Raw genomic sequence first — 22,554 nt, 5'->3', positions numbered from 1 at the left:
TGGGGACTTTTCCCTCCCAAGTCTGTCTCCTGGGGGCGGGGGCAGAGGAATCGGGATTCTTCCTTTGGGGCAAAATTAATTTTCCTTTCTCTCTTTTAAAGTGAGATCATGATTCTCTGAAATGTATTTTCTTCTTTGTGAAGTGTCCTCGGGTTTTGTGTTATCATCTGGGCAATGTAACGGCCTTTCCCGAAGTGTTCCCTGTAACGTTGCGCAAGTGTAAGAGAAGATCCATTGCTCTGCTCTTTGGGGGCTCGAGTTTCCAGTTAAAGCATTTCAGCGCTTGTTTTTTTGTACCAATTTTTTCAACTCTAACGACCTTCCTGAGACACTACAAACAAACCAACAAACTCTTTGCTCAGAAGCCGCTCCATTAACTCAAAGGTTTATGGACAGAAAATAAACAATTCTAAATTCCCCCGGCTCCAGTCTCCAGGAAAGTGAGGTCAGAAACTAAACATTTGATAATTATGGCAGGAGATATGGAAAGAATTAAAAAGCATGAGGGAGAAGAAATGGAATGCACATTACAAAAGAAATAGCTCCCTGGTGGGTGGTTTATGCTCCCTGTTTGAATTTTTTCCTTCATATTACAGTTTAACCACACCCTTAGCATCGCAGCTTGACTCTGCCCAAAAAAGTCATAAATGCATACAAGGTCTTCACAATTTTTTAAAAATACGCATTGTACTGAATTCTCATTTAATTCACTACTACGTTGTTGATTGAGGTGGAAACTCAATCAATTGTTTTTACTGCCAATGAAATAAAAGTAGCTAATATTTATTAAATATCTGCTATGTTGTAATAAAATTCCATTTTAATGACAGATAAATTGAGTCAGTTAAGGTTACCCAATGCTCTCAGCTATTAAATGCTAAGGGTGGGATTTGAACCCAAACAGTCTGGCTCCGGACCCAAGGCTCTTGACCATTAGCCCACACCACTTCCAAGCACAATGGTTTAACATTTACCAAGTACATTTTTGTTTACCACACACTGGGCTGTGTACGTGACCTGCAGTTACTTCTTTTAAAGCTCCCAAACCCTGTAATGTAGGTTTTATTATCCCGATTTTACAGAGGAAGAAACAGGTTTAAGGAGATTAGGTAACTTGCCCAGGGTCATACAACTAGTTAGCTCTGAAGCAGGATCTGAACCTACCTCTCTTACCTTTGGAGCCCATCTTGAACTCCAGGTCTGCTTCTTATCCATCTGGTTTTCCAGGGTTTGCATTTGAGAGCGTATCCCCCTTCACTGGCTGATGTAGCCCTGGTTAAGAAACATTTCTCCATCCCCTGCTGTGGCCCTTAAAAGGCAGTTGCAGACCAGTGATGGATGAGGTGAATCCCTGGTTGGTTTTCCAGCAGGCTCAAGAATTGCCAGCCAGTGTGTGAAATCACTCAGTGAACTGGAATGCAAATATGAGGTGTGAGGAGGCTGTTGGTTGACTTACCAGGCTGTGTGGCCCAAGGTCTGGAGTCTATTCTAGGCGGCCTGCAAGACACACACCCCTCCCAACCCCCTTCCTCACAGGGAAAACTTATCCCTGGTAGGAAGTTCCCCCAGCAGCAATTTCCTGCTGGAGGTAGAAGAGCATCCAGTGCTCTCACATAATTCCCAGGCAAACTACAGGGAAGAAGGCAAAATAGAGAAGTACTGAGATGTGAAAACAGAGTGCGTTGGTGGAGAAAGGAGGCTGTGAACTCACAGTGTATGGAAATGGTTACAATGAAAAGAGTGAGGGGTAGGTATGAGCTAGGTTACATTTCATGGCTCCAGGTTATTAAGGATTATTATCTTTTAATTATTCCAACCTCCTGGTGCCTGGCCAAGTAACATTTGGCAAGTTTTTAATCCATTTAATAATAATATACCTCTAACAATTGATGAAGAGGTACATTAACCCTCTCCCTATGGGAATTGTAATTTGGATTTTTTAAAAGCATTTTATCTTGTAGTTAATGGTGCTTGCCGTTTAAATTTCTTCCTTGTTAACTCTAAGGACAGTCTGCAAAAATGGTCACATCATGATATTTACAGTCTTTAGTGACATGAATCTATTTTAGTAAACTTCAAATCGCTAAAATTGTACAAATATTGTTGAACTTTTTAGAAATGAAATTTAGAAAATAAGTTGAGCCTTCTTGGTGCTTTCTGCTTTTCTGCAACCATAAATATTTAATTCAGCATATTTTTAAACAATTTAATCACTTTACAAATCATTTGTAAAGTGTTGATATTTGAAGAAGCCAGAGCCTCTGTAGTAAACCAGAATCAGAGGTGCTCTCCACTTGGGAAAAGGTGATTGTCATCAGTATTAATGCCAGTCTATGTCAATCCCATTTGGTTAGATTCACAAAGCTATTAACAAAAGTCATAAAGGAGCCTGGGCTCAGTGGCTCATGCCTGTAATCCCAGCACTTTGGGAGGCCAAGACGGGAGGACTGCTTGAGCCTAGGAATTTGAGACCAGCCTGGGCAACATCGTGAGACCATATCTCTACAAAAAATAAGAAAATTACCTGGGCATGGTAGCACACGCCTCTGGTCCCAGCTACTCAGGAGGCTGAAGCAGGAAAATCACTTGAGCCCAGGAGGCTGAGGCTGCAGTGAGCTGTGATGGTGCCACTGCACTCCAGCCTGAGCAACAGAGTGAAACCTTGTACTTAAAAAAATAGAAACAAACTCATTAAGCAAAGTGTCATATTGTTTTGAATGTGTTCCATGGTCTCCTACTTCCTTGGCACTTCAGGGTTGCTTTCTGATTGCTTCTTCTCTTTCTTACCTGCTCACTCTCTTACTACTCTGTCTGCAGCATATACCTTCAGCCAGCCTCCCTCCAGATTCTGCCACATCCACCTGAGCACACACACCCATGCACTCTGTAGTCTGCTTGAAAGGTACTGGGTGTAGCATATGTCTCTAGATGTGTGTAGATTAACATGTGAATGGACTAGGCAGAGAGGGCAGCAGCAGAGGGAGTGCCTCCACTAATAATTACACAGATATCCCTTTTCTAGATTCTCTGGGGAGAGGACTGTGTGAGCCTGCTCATCTACTCTTTCCCATCCCCCTCCCATTGGGAATTACTACAGTTCATTGAGAAGTGTTGATGGTGGATGCATAGTGTGGAGCCTGGGAAAATGTTAAGAACACAGGCGGTAGTGTGTGTGCCCTTGAAGCTCAGTCAGTGGATATCTGTCACTCTAACATGGCAGGCTGGAGAGAACCCTGTGGCCCAACTGCCTGCTTTAGGAAGACAGCCCTGGCAAGTACCCAAGCATACCCCCACTCTCCCTTGGTGGATGTCTCTGCTGTCACTATGATTCCCAGCATTCCAGGTCTAGAAATTCATTATGATAAGTCACATGTACAGTTAACTGATTCGTTGTTCAGAATCCTCATTCCAGTAAGGGATCCATGCTTGACCCATGAACTTTGAGTGTATTACCTAAGAGAGAACAATAGCAATTCTACAAATAGATGTACTTCACTTAGCTCTAGACATGCAATACTAGAAGATTATGAGGGCTTTGTCCTGAGGCCACGTTTCTTAACCTCACTGTACCCTGTTATCGGCATTGTACGCTAGGGGTTATATTTGGGAGCTCCTCTATGTTCTTTAGAATTGTTCTGATGGTAGACTCAAGTAAGCCTTGCATCCAACCCATATCTCTGACTGCATCTTCTTGGTGCCACAACTTGTATTATTAACAAAGCTAAAAAGATCTCTAAAATGATCTCTTGCTTGTTTATCCTTTGGCAAATAAGCTACTTCTTGCAATTCTAAAGACCATTGCTGGAAATTGGGGTGTAAAACATAGCAGGGGCTGTGCAGACTAGCCAGAACAGAAGGGCAAGCACCCAGCATACGAGGTCCTGGCCATTGCAAGTGGCTTTAGAAGGTGGACACGTTACAGTTCCCCTAGAAGTCTCTGGATTGGGTGACAGAAACCAGGACTCCATCCCCAGGCTCATAGAAGCAAGTTGGAGAGGAACCATGAGGTGAAGATCTGGTCATGGGCTGAAGTGGATGTAATGATCCGAGAGGAAATGCCCCGAAGACGAAAAGAAAGTCTTCGAAGTCAGTGGGCCAGAGCAACACATGCTGCCACAAGAACAGGAAGTAAAGGATGAGCTGTAAATACCAATGATCACATATGAGAATTGAAAATGTCATGGATTCTTTGTCTTAGTCCTCTTCAAATAACTGGACATCTGGCAGAATGTTTCTAACAGACATAAATTTTATTAGCTTAACGATACCAGTTAATAGGGAAAAAAAGTACAGTTAGATAGGTTCACTTTGTAAGCCAGATGATTAATGTCCTCAGAGGGCAAATGCATACTTTTTGTTTAGGATGCTCTATTCTGACTCCTGTGATTTTGGCAAGGGGTGCTTTCTCTGAGAGTATTCCATGAATGGCGTGGCCTTCCCTTCACTGTCCTCATCGAGCCTATACCCTGCTGCAGCTGAGCACACCTGGTACTCAGGTCAGAGTCACAGTGAAGCACAAGACATGGTCTCTGCCCTCACATTATTTACAGTCTAGCGGTGGGTCCAGGTGCTTTAAATCGTGGCAGCTACAGTTTATATTATTATAACTACAGAGTAACTAGTAGCTTTATACTTATTGCTGTTTTTTTTTAATTTACATTAATGTAGGGCCTTCCTTTGTAAGATCCTTTTATGGTAGCAAAATGCACAAATCTTCCATGTATAGCTTCATGAACTTTTACATCTGGCCCATGTAGGCACCATGCGACAAGACTGAGGGAGTTGGTACAGAAAGGTATGAACCTGTATGTTACCATGAAGTTACATACAGGAAAAGTTACCATGAAGAAAATGAGGGATAGGGATGACCTAGGGTACATTTCATGACTCTGTGCCCAAAGATGGCTATCTTTTAATCTGTCTCTTCTCTTGGTATCTAGCCAAGGTAACATTTAGCAAGTTTTTAATCCATGTTTTAACAACAGCAAACCTTCAATAATTAATGAAAGATAAATTAACCCTCTCTATATGAGACTTACTATTTGGATGTTATTTTTAACATTTTAACTTGTTAACAATAAATGGCTTTCCTTGTTAGCTACAAGGATGTGCAGCAAACACAGTGAAATACAGCCTTAATTGACATGAATCCATTTTAGTAAACTTTAGATCAGCTTTGGGGAGCTTTCTTGACTGTTTTGTGGATGGATAGATATTCCAGGGTTCACTGTAATCTATATTGAATTCCGCAAAGAACTCAAATCATTCTGTTAGACCACTTTGCCCTGGTCATTATTACTTTTGAAAGGACTCTACATAAGATGTCAGTCATGTTATTTATGACAGCAAAAAACTTAACATTGACTACATAGTCAACCGTAGGAGAAGGGTTAAATAAATCATGGAACAGCTGTATGTGCCACCAAAAGCATTTACAAAAACATTTTGAAGCGCTGGCAAATGATTATAATTTAATTTAAAAAGCACACACCCCCCAGCTTTATTCTCACGACTGTAAAAATTTATAGAAAAGTACAACAAACAAATGTGTTAGAAATTATCTGTAGGTAGTGGATTTATGGGTCATTTTATTCTTTGCTCTAGTCTTTTCTATATTCTCTAAGCTTTTAATTGGCATATTTTATTTTCATATTTTATCAGAAAATAACACATTAACTTTTTTATTTAAATAAAATACCACATATTAGGAGAAGGGAAAATTCCTCTCGAAAAAAGGAGGGGGTCACAAGAATCGTCACGATGTCAAGGCACTGGATGAAATATCCAAGGGGTAGGACTTCAGGGATTGCTTAAGGAGAAAAAGGTGGGGTGGTAAATGGCCTTTCAGAGATGGCACAGACGTGGCATACATATTACCATTACCCTCTCCCTTACCCATGACAGACATTTCTAATCAATCATAGAATTCTTTCCTACTGAACTTGGAGAAGGTTTGAAAATCCTACTCAGCAATGTTCTAGGTAGCCACTAGCAATCAGAGTCTATATGAGATGAAAGCTATTTACCATCCCTGCTGGATGGTAAATCAGTCCAATTTGACAAACATTGACGCATCTTTAGCCAAAATTAAGATAATTAGAAGGCAGAGTTTGGGACTGTATGAAACTGACAAAAACAACATGGGGTAATAGATGATAGAACTGGGTTAGCAAATGGATGAAATGTCAGGAAAATAGCACTTACGCCAGATTTTGGCCCAAGCTTCTAAGCTGTTTGGATGAATCTGAACACCTTAAAGTAAGCCAGACCTTCTAACATTGGCCCAGTCAACAAAAATATAACGAGAATTTTCTTGGCTATTCTGATGAAGTAAACAGTTGCTCTTGCTAAAGTTCTAAGAGCTGCTGCTGTCATAGATAACAGCTTTTGCATTAGCCTGGCAATAAGTTGCTAATAGGATGCTCTTTGGGTAGTTGGAGTACAAAATAATTCCCATAAATCTTCATTTCTTGCTTTGGTTGGAGGATTTCCATTTAATCTTTTCATAGACTTTAGATGCTCATTTGGAAGCCATCACCAATAAACTATTCCCAGGATTAAGTCTGAATGTGTGACGCCCATATGTCCCTTGAATAATCCTGGACACCATTTGTGACCAACTAAGCTGTTGACAAACAGGTCATGTGATACATGACAAAAGCTATCACATGTTGCAGGCCCAGATTTATATGTGCATGCATGTGTGCATGTGTGTGTGTGTGTCATGGGATATTGGCTTGAATTGATGTAAGGAAAATGTCTCTCTGTCTTTCTATACTTTTTGTTGTTTCAAGATTTAAAATCCTATGTCTGAGGCAAAATTTGTCTTTTCCCCTGTCTTTCCTCTTATCCTTCAATGACAGTTAATAAGTGTAATTTATGGATCTACAGAAGTGTCAGGCATTATGCTAGTCAGTTTGCACATAAGCTACTATTAGGAAGAGTGTGGGACTAAAAAGCCTTACCATACAGATCCCTGTTCTGAAGGAGCTGCTACCACCATCGCTGCTTGGCCATTAGGGGTCAGATGTAAGGCTTTAGCAGAAATTCCCCTTCCTCACCTCTTGGCACTACTTCAGAAAATCCTGAAACATGGCAGTGGGATAGACGGCCTCTGCCTTCTCAGAATTTGAAAGACTCCACTTGGGCAGCTGGACCCCTTTTCAGCCTGTCCACCTAATCAGTATGTCCAGTAGATGGCAGCTTTTTGTGTGGAACTTTTTTTTTTTTAATTTATTATACTTTAAGTTTTAGGGTACATGTGCACAATGTGCAGGTTAGTTACATATGTATACATGTGCCATGCTGGTGCGCTGCACCCACTAACTCGTCATCTAGCATTAGGTATATCTCCCAATGCTATCCCTCCCTCCTCCCCCCACCCCACAACAGTCCCCAGAGTGTGATGTTCCCCTTCACTTTATCTCACCTTGTGACCGTTCTGGGGGTCTGCTCTTTTTCTCTTCCCATTTTTCTTTGTCTTTTCTTGTTCTCATTTCTGGGTGTCTCCAAGTCTGCTTTTTTTTTTTTTTTTCTTTTTTGAGATGGAGTCCGCTCTGTCACCCAGGCTGGAGCACAGTGGTGCGATCTCGGCTCACTGCAACCTCCTCCGCCTCCTGGGTTCAAGTGATTCTCCTGCCTCAGCCTCCTGAGTAGCTGGGATTACAAGCGCCTGCCACCACACCTGGCTAATTTTTGTGTTTTTAGTAGAGATGGGGTTTCACCTAGTTGGCCAGGCTGGTCTGGAACTCCCACCCTCAAGTGATCCACCCGCCTCAGCCTCCCAAAGTGCTGGGATTAGAGGCGTGAGCCACGATGCCAGGCCTAAATCTATCTTTTTCATAGACTCTGTAAAAAACCCATTTTGTTATTAAGAGCAACGCTGTAGAACAATGAAAGAGTCTGACTTAGAAGTCCTGCTGTGCCCTTTCCTGGGCACCTTTTTAAAGTCACATAATGTCTCTAACTTGTATCTTCAGTTAAGAGCGAGGGCTTTGGGGCAGTGGACTGAGTTTGAATTCTGGCCTTGTCCAGCTGTGAGGCCTTGTGCAAGTTACTTAACCTCCCCGAAGTCACTTTCCTTACCAGTAGAATGGGAATCATTCCTGTGTCTCTACCTGTCTACTCGATTAGATCTTGGAAAAGGTCTCCTCTACTCATGGTGTATAGTCAACGCCAAAAACAAATACCTGCAAGAGATGAAGGGTCGCTTATGTTTTTGACTCTGTAATGATTTCACCAGGAGAATCCTCAGTATACAAGTAAACATCCACTAGGCATGGTCTTTATTTGCACAGCCTTTGTGCTGGCTCAGGTTGTTACTCTGATTACTGATTTTTCCTTGAGAGGAGGTATAACATAATGGCTTAGCGCTCAGACCTGGAAGCTATATTAAATCCTAGCACTGCCCTTACTAGCCATGTGATCTTGGGAAAACTACTTAAAACCTCTATGAGCCTGTTTCCCCATCTCTAAAATGGGCTTAATCCAGAGTATCTACCCCATAGGTTAGTTGTGAGAATTAAATAAGCTCTTACATGTAAAGCAGAGTGTTTTGGCACACGGTGTGCAGTGTTAGTTGGTTTTATCATCCTCAGGGCATCTCTAGGGGACGAACTCCAAAAGCCATGGGTGTGTGTGTGCGTGTGTGTACATGTGTGTACACACGTGTGTTTGCACATTCACGCACGTGTATATGTGTGCTTATGGCATACAGAAGTCTCCTTGCTTCTTTTTCTCTCTCCAGAGATTTAATTATCACCTTCTTTTTTAAAGAGAAAACTAGGATATTTACTTCAGTGGATGCTTTAAGGCCCAGAATTTATATCAGAACCCTTGCTTCTACTGAGCTAATCTTGCCCTTAAACTTCTGTGTAGTGTTTCTTCTGTGAAGCCACAGTTCTATCATTCCTCCAGGAGAGATTGAAGTACTCATGGAGTATCTCCTGTGCAGAGGCAGTAGGATGGGAAGCCAGCATAAGTTCTCCCTAAAGGTAGAGTGAGTGAATGGAAATAACTGGGAAGAAAACAGAAAGAAAAGGCAAAAAAAGAGGTATGTATGGAGGGGGCAAACAGATATCTTGGGTGGTCATTTCCATTTTGCTGTGGTCTTCATAGCATGGCCTGTTACCAGGCAATAAATTTCAAATTGTTGGTGTGGAAAATGTGATAATGCAAAGGAATAGGATCCTTTGCTTTCATTATTTCAAAAATAAGTGCCAATTACTCTCAAAGACAGGGTAAGAAGTATTCCTGGAGCAAGCTGGAATTTGTCCCTTTGGGAGCCAAGGCCACAGCTTCTGGTACTTTGCACACAGACCTGCAGTCCCACTAGGGAGGGGCTGCTGTGTCTGCAGCCAGGCCGATGCCAGCCTCACATGCCCACCCCTTCCTGGCCCTGGAGCCAGCTCTCTGTACCACTCCTTATGTTGCTCTTTGCTCTTCCCTTCATCTTTCTCCTCTATTTTCCTTCTCTCACCATTACAGAGAGGTCATCCTGAAGTGTCTGGGCCGCAGTAGGAGCTGCCAAACATTCACGAACCACCACGTTCACATTAGATGCAGAGATAAAACTGCACAAAGTCTCAATACACTTTTGCGTCACTCATCTGGGACAAAGTAAAATTTTTCAAAGTCAGCTCAAAAGAGGAAAGCAAAAGGTATTGCAGATCTGTTCTCTGTCAGGCACTGAGTTAGTGCTGGTGGATAAGAGACCTTGTGCCCAAAGAGCTTGCAGTCCAGGGGGGAGGCAGACAGGAACACAGGCTCAAAGTGATGCAATGTGAGAAGTATTGGGACAGGGCTGAAAACCTAACCCAGCACGAAGGGCTCAGGAGCGCTTCCAGGAGGAAGTGACCCACCAGCTGAGCTCTGAAAAATGACTGATAGTCACTGTGTCTTGTGGAAGTTTGAAAACCAAAGACGCTTCTGCTAGGTAACATCCACTCAGCATTGTAGAGACCCAGTCATTTAACTTTCCAGGTAACATCAGTTGTTATATGGCTATATGCCTGGAATGACACTTCAGGCTTGGCCATTCTGGCCACATAGACATGGCAGGCATGACCTCCATTTGGAATTAGGTCCAGTTACTTCTGAGTCACATTGGAATGCAGTTTTTACAGTGGAGCATTTGCAGCCTAATGATCAGTGACTTAGGAGTTTTGGGGGTTTTTTTGTAGCAGTTGTTTTGTTTTGTTTTTTGACACAGGATCTTGCTCTGTTGCCCAGGCTGGAGAGCAGTGACACAATCTTAGCTCACTGCAGCCTCTACATCCTGGCTTAAGCAATCCTTCCACCTCGGCCTCCAGAGTAGCTGGGACTACAGGCATGTGCCATCAGGCCCAGCTAATTTTTGTGTTTTTAGTGGAGACAGGGTTTCACCTTGTTGCCCATGCTGGTCTCTAACTCCTGGGCTTAGGCGGTCCTCCCTCCTCAGCCTCCCAAAGTGCTAGCATTACAGTCGTGAGCCACAGTGCCCAGCCTTGGGGGATGTTTTAAGGCAATTTCTTTGTTCTTCAGATGTATTCACAACTGTTCCGCATTAAATAAGGCCAAATGGCAAGACAGCTCTAAAACGCCAGCAGAGTTGCTAGGTAGGGTTGTACAGACTGTTCACTGCACAAGTGTGTCATGTACCTGTGTGTGGCACAGGGCTTCTCTGCCCACCCACAGGAAGGAGCACATTTTTTTCTAACTGATGTGCAAAGCTCCCCAAACCCAACGTTATCTCTGAGTCATGTGATGTTTATTAGACTATGGCGGTCATTTCTACATTTGTGCATCTTATAAATTGATTTCATTTAGACTCTTGCAAAGTTTTTGTACTAGGCCTCCATCAAAAGCCAATTCTGTGTTTTTGTGGATTTTCCTCATAGATAAGCAGAGATGACAGACATGGAAATCTTAAATATCTGGTTTCTTGTACCCACAGTGTGCCACTTTGGGCTGTTGCACAAGTCAGTCTAGTTTGGGAACTGTGATTCCCCAGGAATTAAAACAAGTATTCCCAGCTTCCTTCTGATTGCTGGATTAGCAGAATTTCCTCAGCCTCCAGCTGAATTCCAGCCCCTGGGAAGAAATGTCTTAGAGTAAACCCCCAGCCTGGAGCCTGTCAGAGGTTGTGTCATGTGTTTGCATTAGCTGAACAAAACCCGAGCAGGCTTTCCGGCCTTGCTCTCCCCTCCTCCCTGCACGCCTCTCCGCTGGGAGAGGCCAGTTAAAGTCTAGACACTGTCTGCTTGGCTCTGTGCCTTTTTAGCACAATCTGCGTGGTTCTGCAGCTCTTACTTTGGTTGTCCGTCCTCACTCGTTTCCCCAGTTTTCTTAGTTAGGCTTAAACTGTCCCGGGGGAGTGGCAACGAGTCGCACACATAGGAAACAAGTGAGTGAATTTATGAGCCTGTCAGGATTCAGCTGCCTTGAAAGGTTCAGAGTGAAGATAGCAGCAGTGCTGGCTGAAACTGTGGCTGAGTTTACAGACATCCCTGGTGTGAGCTGGCTTCAAACGAACCTCCATTTACTGGCCAGAGATGGGCTGGGATGAATAACTCAGGACAGACAGTGGCACCCCAGGTAATGAGCAGCCACCTGACTCCTCGTCTGCCAAATATGGGGGTTAGAGTAGGTGGGCTCTAAAATGCAGCTTTGAAATCCTATTCATATAAAAGGAGGTGGATATTCTAGGCTAGATTGTCAAAATATTCTACTTAATGGAATTGGGATATTTGATTAACTCTTATGGTGATTTACAGCCTAGTGAAGAACAGTTTGAAAGATAGGCTGGCTCAAGGATGAGAAAACAGAGTGAATAAAAACAGGAGGCATCTTGTGTCCTTTACTTTCTCTCGCCATGTAGTGAGTGGAATATAAACAGTACAGCATGTGGCACCTGAACAGTCTTCATGCCCAGGAATCCCAAATGCTGTTTACTCTACAGAAAGGAATCACTTGATTTTCCACTTCAGAAGCCAACCGCTCAACAACACTGGGGAAGAAATGAAGAATCCTGGGTCTCCTTGTAGTCGATCAAGAAATTTTGGGGGGAAAAAGGGAAGACAACCCCTAATTCAGAGTGTGCAATTTGGGATTTATTGAACTTACTTGAAAAACAAAAGCAAACAAAACTTTTTCTCACTTCGGTAAATGTTCACATTTTCTTTTAAAAATAATGATGCAGTATTGCAAATGGCTTACAGAAATAGTTGTCTGAAACTATTGCATGGACCCTAATTTTGTTTTCTGGAATGCTTCTTTTTACCTTTGCATCATGTTGCCTGGCCCATGATCAGGATCCAGGAGCTCCTGAACAAGTATTAATGAATTGCCTGCCCTGCTCCCCTGGCCCTGATCTCTGGTCAGATCAGGCTCTTACTACAGCCCATGGGCACTGGTCTTTGGCTTTGACCCAATGGTTAAATCAAGTGACTTGTTAGGGTGAACACAGTAAGGAAGCAGAGGCCAATGCAGATGTTTTAGTCCTGCTGAAATGCTTGGTACCTTGCCTGTACTCCAGTTCCCAAATCTCACTAGAAAATCCCAATGTGCTAAATCGTGCTATTGATCCTGACTGGGGAGCCAGCCAGCTCAATATTGGAGGTGGCTTTTCTAGTAAGGGTACAGTACAGGTTAGAATTGAATTAAAATTGGCTGTGCCCCAGGGTAGACTGTGTGTGTGTGTGTGTGTGTGTGTGTGCGTGCGTGCATGGATATGTGTCTGTGTACATACAGAATACACAAGGAGACATGCACACACACACACAAATAGACACTGACTTAAATTTCACCACTAGGAGAACATGGCCATCTCCCTATAGCTCTAATAGTGAGACTTTTCTCACAAAAATTCCTGTGGAATTTGTTTTGTTTTAATTTAGTTTAGTGTTTGACTTATGTTATACTGCCCTGATTTCTTTCTAAGCCTAGGCACATAAACCAGTACTTATTTTTATGGTGTGAAGTTTGCCTGTCAATGAATTTAATAAGTGCATGTCATTCATTCACTCATTCCCTACCATATTCCAAAAATAAGACATAGGTTTTCCCTCCCTAATCCCACAGCCAACATACCCTATTAGCTTCTGTAAGGGTTGGGCTAATTACATGTATTTTTAGCTATTGAGAGGGCCCAAGTTTGTAGTTTGTGGCATAACATTTGTGACAGAGAAAAAGAAAATGGACGGGACCTCAAAGATGGTCCGAGAAATTTCTGATCCCCTTCACACATATACCTGGTTCACCTAAACTGTAGTGTGAAATTGATACAGTGGAATTTCTATCAGAGAGGCTAAGCACTATTGAAACAGAAATACAGATGCTCACCCTGAGCAAAGACTCAGACATACTGAGTTCCCTTTACTGTCAGGGTCCCTACCAGGAGGGCCCAGCATGGCTTCTTGGTGGCCCAGCCGAGCTCACAAAACTTGCTTTGGGATGGAGGCAGATGTATGCTTGCCAGTCATTCACAAATACTCGGAGCACGCAGCTTCGCTTCTCCCAGGGCACCACCATCCCTGGTTTTGCACTATGTGCTATAATTATGGTGCTACAGGGACAGGCTGAGGCCTACATCAGAAGCAGGAAATTCACCTGGCTTCTCCCTAGAGTCCCAACAATCTTTCAGGAATGTGTCTGTTTGTGCTTTGTTCCCCTTCCTCTAGTTTTCCCTCCTTGACATTTTCTATTTTCTTTCCTTTCTTATCCTGTGTGGCCTTGGTCTTGCTGACAGCCACATGCAGAGATGCAGATTTTCTGGTTTAGCTATTTATTTTAAGGAGAAAGACATTCACTTTATGCATTAATTGGTGTCTGCCTCCTGTTCCACAGAAGGGTAATTTTCTGTGTGGCACCAAGGGCTTGATAGTGATCAAAGAAAACCCCAGTTCCCAGTAGGAACACACTTCAGGTGTGAGTCCATTTTGGGTTTCTCAATCTCCTTTCTTGGGAGATGAAACTAGAAGGGAGAATGGGACTGGGAAATGTTTTGAGTAGAGGCCAGACATTCAAGTCTTGGCTAAATGTTGGGTATAATAATTTCAGTACTCACTGCAGACTTCTTTCTTAATAAAACTCCCCAAGCTACTTGTGGACCATGTTGTTTTAAAGGATAGTTACAAAGTTAACCGCTTCCTCTTACAGATACAATTGGAGAAGAGTCTTTGTGTTTTTTCATTTTCTACAAAGGAACATACATAAGCTAGATAATAAGAAACCATGTTGGGGTTGTTTTTGTTTATTACGTGTCCTATTTTAGATACTTTTTTTTTGACAAAAATAAACTGTGATAGGGATATGAAATCCTGTAAAAACAACCAGCGCTTGAGGATGACTACCCCACTATATTGGTCATTTTACAGCTTAGGTAATTGAGTTTTTCCTCCAAATTCCCCATACACATTTGATCAAATAGAAGTCTCTTCATTTCCTGTTTTAAGTTGCTCCATGGAATTGCTGTGTGGATTAGAGAGCAAGCTGGGTTCCTCCCCAGTGGCTGTGTTTCCGTTGGTTGATTGGGTTATTTTCCAGGTAATGCTATAATTATTTTGCCCAGTGTAAATGGCATTGTCGTGTAATGACTGGAATTACTCATGTTACAGTGGCCTGGAATGTAAAGACTTCCTCATTCTCCAGTGATTTGTTGTTTGACTCTGACTCCAGGAAAAAGTCTTTTCTCTGCCTAGGCTGAAGTGTGTGCATGTATTTGGGGCTCAGATAGATAGCTGAGGCTCTAGACTGACAGTCTATGGGCTCAGATGTGACAGTAGCCATATTCAGAAAGTCATGACAGTCTCTGAGAAAGAGACAAAAGTTAGGAATTCTAAGCCTAAGAGTGTTCAAAGCATGTAATGAACTGCCCCCAAATGGTTCTTGTCCTAGAAGTGGGTAGAACAAATAAGAAGGAGGAAAATAGTGATGAGGAAGACTGGAAGAAGGGAGGTGGTGATGCACGTGGGAAACTGTTAATTTTAGTGGGTTAAGCAAATGCAGATGAGGCGATTGAGTGAAGAATTTCTGTTAAGTGCTTCATGAGAAAATACTGTGAGTGAACACTGCAGATATATATGATCAGAAAAGATATATCACTGTTTTTTGTTTGTTTGTTTTTGTTTTGAGACAGAGTCTCGCTCTGTCGCCCAGACTGGAGTGCAGTGGCAGGATCTCGGCTCACTGCAACCTCTGCCTCCTGGATTAAAGCAATTCTCGTGCCTCAGCCTCCCAAGTAGCTGGGATTACAGGTGCCTGCAACCACGCCCGGCTAATTTTTGTATTTTTGGTAGAGACGGGGTTTCACCATGTTGGCCAGGCTGGTCTTGAACTCCTGACCTCATGTGAGCCCCCTGCCTCAACCTCCCAATGTGCTGGGATTATAGGCATGAGCCACCGTGCCTGGCTGTTTTTTGTAAGTAAATGTATGCTCTGTAAGCACAACTCACAAATGATAATTAAAGCTGTAAATTAAAATGGCACCTGTACATAGTGTGTGGCAAGGGAGATGATGTCTACAAAGGTGCCTCCCACAAGGTAAGTACTCAATAAATAGTAGTTGCTATTGTTCTCCTTGTTGTTATGGCTTGAATTCCAAGGAACGGTAATAACACCATAGGGAGAGACATGAAGAGCCTAGACCCAAAGTGTGTAGTGAGTGAAGTCCATATATGTGCTGGGTTAAATGGTTTTTTAGTTAGAGGATGTTCCAGAGTTTTACAAAGTTCGTGTGCGTTTATGACTCTAGAAGGAAGTATAATAAGTAATGTTTCCCAAACATTTTACCACAGAACACCATTTCAAAAAAGGCCATAAATATTTCAAGGCTAGTGTTCCACGGACAGACTTCCCATGAACAGGATCTATTTATATGTGAACCCAGGTCTTAGTGGCCTTGCTGAACTCACCTCATAAACTAAGTTTCCTCAGGAAGGCAAGGGACTTGTCTGGACCCAGAGCCTGTCTCAGAGAAGATCCTCTTGGTAGTGACTCTAGAATGGACCATCAGCATGGCCATGTGCACACCTGCCTAGAACTGGCTGGGCTTTTGGATATCAACTTATGTACCCAGGAATTTTCTCTTTTATTTTTCACTTTCTCTGTTCATACCCAGTCTATCAGCAAGTCCTGCCTTCTGTACTGTCAGAATGTATCACCTCTCCACTGACTGTCCTCTGTCCCCACCGCCACCATCCTAGCCAAGCTGCCATCATTGTGCCTGGACTATTGCAATAGCACCTAGCTGCTCTCCGCTTTCTCTTTCCTGCGACCTTGCTCTTTCTGTACAGGACAGCCTGAGTAATCTTTGTAAAACAATATCTGATCATGTCACTCCCTGAGCAAAACCCCCAGTGACATCCATTGCATTAAGAATAAAATACAGACTTATGATCAGTACCTTTAAGACCCTACATGCTCTACCCCTTGCCAGCTTTTCCCAGCTTACCTCTTGCTGCTCTGGCTTTTGGACCCAGTGCTATGGCTACACTGGCCTTTTCTCTGTTCCAGGAATGTAACAAATTCCACCCTGCTTCAGAGCCTTTGCACTTTTCTACTCTCGTCTGAATTGCTCTCATCCTTCAGGTCCCAGCTCAAGAAAGCATTCCCTGACCACTCAATCTAAGTGGTGCCCTCTCTCCCAGAGTTCTGTCATACATACTCTATTTTCCTCTAAACTTACTGATCACAGGCTGAAATGAACTTATTTTTGTTTGTTTATTCACCTTCCTCCCTCTAGAGCATGTACCCCTTTAGAATAGGGCTTTGTCTCTCTCATTCTGCAATGGATCTCTAATACCTAGAACCAGTTGTGCTTAGTGTATAGTAGATGCTTAGTAAATATTTGTTGAATTAATCCACTAGCTAAATGGATTAATAAGGCCAAATGTCTCATATGTAATACAGAGAGGTGCCTACAATCTTTGTATCTTAATGATAGTCATCTCTGTGCCGTATTTTGCAAGAATATTGTGCATCTGGGAAGATGGTTGACAGCACTTGCCCATCAACAGTTTGCTTAATCTTGGACATGATAGTAGTGCTGGGCTTGCTTAATCAGACACCTGGATTCTAAGTCTCTCAGTCCCAGGTGAAGTTGGAAGTTAAGCAGAGGCTAGCTGAATAGTAAATATTTTTATTCTTTCCTTCCATGATCAGCAATTTTAATATAACTTGGCACCATTCCCAGAGGAAGCTAATGTCCCAAAGAATATGAAATAAAGCATTAAATTCTGTTGTTGGTAATTCTTTGCCCATAGTCACTAGTCACCTTTGTCTTTGGACCTCACCTTTTGCTGAAACCTTTACTTTTTTGGATCCTTCCTGCTGTTACTCTCTCTCTCTGGTTTCATTTGAATGGCAACTGTGATGTTTCCAGTATGGATAAAACAAAGCAAAAGGCATTCAGTGTCACTGGATTTGCACATTAAGATCTCAGAGGCGAAGTCTCATTCTGGGGAACGTTCCACCGCTAACACAGTGGTCAGCACTGAGTGAAGTCCCCGGGGGCCAACCACCTCCACTTACCTGTGGCCTTAAGTCAGAGTTCCCGGACTTACCATAGCATACTACTTCATTTTTCAGTGGAGTTGGGAGTTCCTCAGGGTGACCCCAAACAGTTAAATATGTGGCATTTCTCCAGTGTTTACACAGTTAAAATGAAGGATACCAGAGCTGTGAGAACAATATTGTTACATGATACTTGGAAGTGTTTTTACCACAAATGATAATCTATCCATAGCAACTAAGCTAGTACATTTTTGTGTAGAGTTTCTAATGCAGTCCTTGGGGAAAAACAGAATGAACAAAAAAGGAGGTCTTTGTGCATTGTGTACAGCTTGAGGGTCTCAGAGGGTTTTAATTTCTGAAAAAATAGGGGGGAATTTGTTGCAGTGGAACGGAATACCTGGCAGTCCCTCATTGGTGGGCCTCCTGTCAGCCAAGGCCTGATTGGCCGGCATAAGTAGGTTTTACAGCTCCTTCCCCCCAGCTGTGACATCCCAACTGCTTCAAGGAAAGAATGCAAGGCAGGAATGTCTCAAGAAGAATAGAATGTGCATGTTTTCATTGACTTTAATCTCAAGGCACTGAAACTGTGTTTGTGTGTGTGTAATACTGAAAGTTGGCAGTAAGAGAGTGTAGCAGTCAAGCCAAGAAAATTTTTAAAAAAGGTTTTGAAAAGATATATCTATCTCATTGCCAAATTTGTCCATGGATTTGTATGCCCCCAAAAAAGCATATTTAGCTAAGAGAAGCCTCCAAATATGTACAGCTTAATTAGCCCTTTTGTCATTGTTTCTGAGCTAGGCCATAAAAAGTCTTACAGAGAGGAAGTACCAAACATTTTACCTTTCTTATAGAGGAGACCAGAAGGGTGAAATGACTTGTCCACAGGCATTGAAAACAGCCAGAATTCAGCCTAAGTGCCCATGACGCCTGCCCATTTTTGAAGGACTAGGTCCTCATTACTCAGTATCCTGGTCCCAGATGCAGCCTGACATGCTGCCTTGCCTGTATGTTCAGATAATCTCTATTGACTTCAGTTATACACCACTTGAAAAGTATTCCAAGTTAAAGAAGGTCGTCCTCTTTCTCCTCAAACCCTCCTCCTCCGATGCAGTGAGGTCAGAACTCAGAACTATTTTTATTTCCTTTTTTCTCTTTTTCTTTTTTTTTTAAGAGACAGGGTCTTGCTATATTGCCCAAGCTGGTCTCAAACTCCTGGCCTCAAGGAATCGCCTCGCCTTGGCCTCCCAAAGTGTTGGGATAACAGGCGTGAGCCACCGCATCCAGCCATAACTGTTTAGAACTGTGCTGTTCAATGCCGATAGCTACTAGCTGCAGTGGCTACTGAGCACTTGAAACGTGGCTAGTCCAATTTAGATGTACTGTAAGTGTAAAAGACATATCAGATTCCAAAGACTTAGTACGAAAAAAGTCTAAAATATCTCCATATTATTGATTACATGTTGAGATGGTAATATTCTGGATATATTTTCTTAAAATAAGTGATTACACTTAATTTCACCTTATTTCTTTTGAGTTTTTAAAAGGTACCTTCCAGAGGCCGGGTGCGGTGGCTCACAACTGTAATCCCAGCACTTTGGGAGACCGAGGTGGTGGATCACTTGAGGTCCGGAGTTCAAGAACAGCCTGGCCAACATGGTGAAACCCTGTCTCTACTAAAAACACAAAAATTGTCCGGGCATGGTGGCAGGCACCTGTAATCCCAGGTACTCAACAGATTGAGGAAGGAGAATTGCTTGAACCCAGGAGGCGGAGTTTGCAGTGAGCTGAGATCATGCCACTGCACTCCAGCATGGGCAATAGATTGAGACTTCGTCTCAAAAAAAAATGTACCTACTAGAAAATTTTAAATTCTGTATGAGATGGGTGTTCTATTTCTGTTGGACAGCACTGCTCTAGACAGTTGTCACTTAACCATAGCCACACATTGTCTTGAGTTATCTCTTATTAGATTGTGTTGTTCTGTTATTTAAAATTGCATATATTCATTCCCCTAGCTTCTCACCTAAGCTACAAGCTCCTTAGAGACACAGACTGTGCTTTACTCTTCCTTGAGCCCCTGGCACTTGGCATGATGTTTGGTATTTTTTTGATTGTCCTGTATATTACTTATAGATTTCATCTATTTCCATGTTAGATATTGATAAGGAAATGCAGATTAATTTGTGTTTGGATTGTTGCTTTTCTTTTCAAAGGAACTGATTTTATGTAGTTCTTAGTTTGTTCCCCAAAGATTAACATTCCTCTAAACTGGACTGTTAAAATCCAGAGGACCTGTAGAGGGTGCCAGAACTTCCTGACACCCATGCCTAGTAGAGAACAATGGTGTTAAAATTGATGCTTACAGGTTTTAAGGAGCCCCTCCTGACCACCCCAGAAATCTTGAGAAGTTCCAAACTCAGCTCAGAAACTTGTGCTCTACTTTTCAGGACCTGTCTGAGTAATAGGTGCAATAAATGAGGCATGTTGGCCCAGGGACTCCCAGCCTTAAACCAGGGTTGAGAAGAGGGCCACCACCAGCCTGAGTCAATGAGTAACTGTCAGGAACTCCTGCCAGATGGCTGTGATTCCCAAAGTCTCTGAGAAAATTCTAGGAGACACACTCTGGGTGGGCCTTACCCTTTAAACATCCTACAATTTTGTAACTGAGCCTGTGGCTGAACCACATGCTCATAATATCTAGGCTGGCTAGCTTATGCCTAAAACATAGTCATTTCTGCTGGTGCTCTGGGAGAGCCTGATCTTTCCCTGATTTCATGACTACAGGATCCCTGTGCCACTGTTTTCAGTTCAGATGTTAAAGAATGTGTAAGAATGCACTCCTGGAAACCACTCCCCTTCAGGGGCAGATATATTAGGTCTCACTGCTGTGGAATGATCCCACTCCACTGACCACTTTATTGCTGTAAACAGTGAATAGGGAACTATCTCCCTTAGGTGACAAAGTGTGAAATGAATGATTGTCTCTTAAGAGGAGTAGTTGGAAGGATTTGTAATGATCAAGACTTAGAAGCCAAGATGGTCCCATCTGCTGAGGCTCCCCAGCTTCCCAGCAGCAGAACCCTCGAAAATCCTCCTGTGGCTGTTGAATCAAGGGAGATTAAGGCTACAAAAGGCAGTTCATGCCCAGAGCAGTAAATTAGGGTTTGTCTTTCCTAGGTTATTGGGTTTGGGTTTGGGTCTTTTGAGTATTGAAAAATTCATGCCCCCTTGAAAATCCAGTCCCAAAATTTATGGGTGGGTTTCTGGAGGCCCATAGATACCAGGTTAGCATCCTCACTCTCTAAAATAAAAACCACAAATTTTCCCATCCCATAGGCAGCCTAGTAATTAAGGTGACCATGTGTCACAGTTTAGGCCTATTGTCCAAGTGTGTCTGTTTAAAAGGTTTCCTTTAACTCTCAAATGTCCCCATTTGGATGATAAAATATATGGCTGAAGGCCACACTCCTGGGTGCTCCAGAGTGATGCATAAATTAAACTTGCAGCCTCCTTCACTGATCCTCACTCAGCTCCAGAAAGCCCCAGAGACCAGAGATTACTCTTCAGCACAAACTCTCCTCTGAGAGTTCCTCATTCCTTCCTTTGGATGCCCTCTGAAGGGAGCCCTTGATGTGCATTTGAAATTGCTCCAGGGGTGGGAATGGGGATTAGGAGGAATTTGTGGGAATGGGGATTAGGAGGAATTTGAGGGAGAGGGCCTTCTAGAGCCTGGGCGTGGGCAAGCTGGAGGAGCCAGCCATGAAGCCCAAGCATGATGAACACCACTGGCATTTCCTTGGAGGACTGTATTCCTCGGACTCCAGGTTTTCCCCACTTTCTTCCTGGCCAGCAGTTGCTGTGGCAACACAATGTCTGAGAACTTCTAATTACATCTGTTGCTTCTCCTAGAACCCTACTGAGCCACACATATGGAGACTTCATTTAGCTTTGAGTTTCTTGCTGGGTTTTAACCCTGTCTGCATCCTTAGGCTAGAGAATAATTGCCAGGATGCTGGAACCTTAACTGCTTTGCAGCCACACTACCCCCACAGATTCCCAGGACTTTGTCCCTGTTTTTTTTGTTGTTGTTGTTGTTGTTGTTGCTGTTTGTTTTTTGTCTGAGACAGAGTCTCACTCCATTACCCAGGCTGGAGGACAGTGGTGCGATCTAGGCTCATTGCAACCTCCGCCTTCCAGGTTCAAGCGATTCTCGTGCCTCAGCCTCCAGAGTAGCTGGAATTACAGGTGCAAGTCACCACATCCAGCTAATTTTTGTATTTTTAATGGAGAGGGGGGTTTCACCATGTTGGCCAGGCTGGTCTCAAACTTCTGTCCTCAAGTGATCCACCTGCCTAGGCCTCCCAAAAGGCTGGGATTACAGGTGTGAGCCACTGTGCCTGGCCTGTCCTTGTTTTTAAAGTGGAGACTGGTGCTACTTTGCTATGCTGGGTCTCCCAGATCCATTTTGTTTCAGTCAACCCTGACATCCCTACTATCCCCCCATCCTCCACCATTGTATCAGATGGTCTCACCTCTTGGTTGGCATCACCAGTTCTTATTAATGTGCCCAATCCAAGGGGAGATAAACCACGTGGGCACACCTAAGGCTTTGCTGTCCCGGCAACTCGTGTTTCAGTGTATTCCAGCCCACTGCAAGGTCAGCCTAGTGGATGAGACAGAGGGGAGTAGTTAGAGATCCCCAGAATATTTTGGGAGTGGAGGAGGGGTAGAGCAAGGCAAGAAGCTTTTTTCCTGGTCTAGAAATGTTGGCCAGCCTGTCTCCCTCTACCTCAGAAGACAGTGTAAGGGCGGGGTTCCTCAGAAGAGTTCACGCAAAGCACTGGCCTCAGATAATAAGCCCATTTCCACAGTTTCTCCTGCCTTCTCACTTGCTTCTCTTCATCTCTACTTCCCCCTAGTATAGGCCCCCAAGGTATCAGGCAGCTCTTTGGCTGCCCCTACCCTATACTCAGAAATCTCACCCAATTTTGCTTTGCTCTGAGATACCCCACATTCCCACATTACCTTATCTTCCTCTTCACCAAATTCTCATTCTCTCAGCAT

The 22,554-nt window shown here is 43.2% G+C and overlaps 1 protein-coding gene and 1 long non-coding RNA gene across 2 annotated transcripts in view; one reads left to right on the top strand and one right to left on the bottom strand.

The window, feature by feature from the left end:
• Positions 1-22,554, top strand: part of FSTL1 (follistatin like 1) — a 55,568-nt gene that overhangs the window by 802 nt on the left and 32,212 nt on the right. The gene's annotated exons all lie outside the window — the stretch shown is intronic.
• LOC129532760 (uncharacterized) overlaps positions 452-22,554 on the bottom strand; it is a 90,208-nt gene continuing 68,105 nt past the window's right edge. Inside the window, exon 5 of the long non-coding RNA XR_010132905.1 lies at positions 452-22,153. This is a non-coding gene — a long non-coding RNA (uncharacterized lncRNA). The remainder of the gene's footprint in view (positions 22,154-22,554) is intronic.

The sequence above is a fragment of the Gorilla gorilla genome, chromosome 2 (genome assembly GCF_029281585.2).
Source record: "Gorilla gorilla gorilla isolate KB3781 chromosome 2, NHGRI_mGorGor1-v2.1_pri, whole genome shotgun sequence".
NCBI classification, from domain to species: Eukaryota; Metazoa; Chordata; class Mammalia; order Primates; family Hominidae; genus Gorilla; species Gorilla gorilla.
The sequence above is the reverse complement of the archived record's forward strand: the minus strand, read 5'-3'. Positions and strand labels throughout refer to the sequence as shown.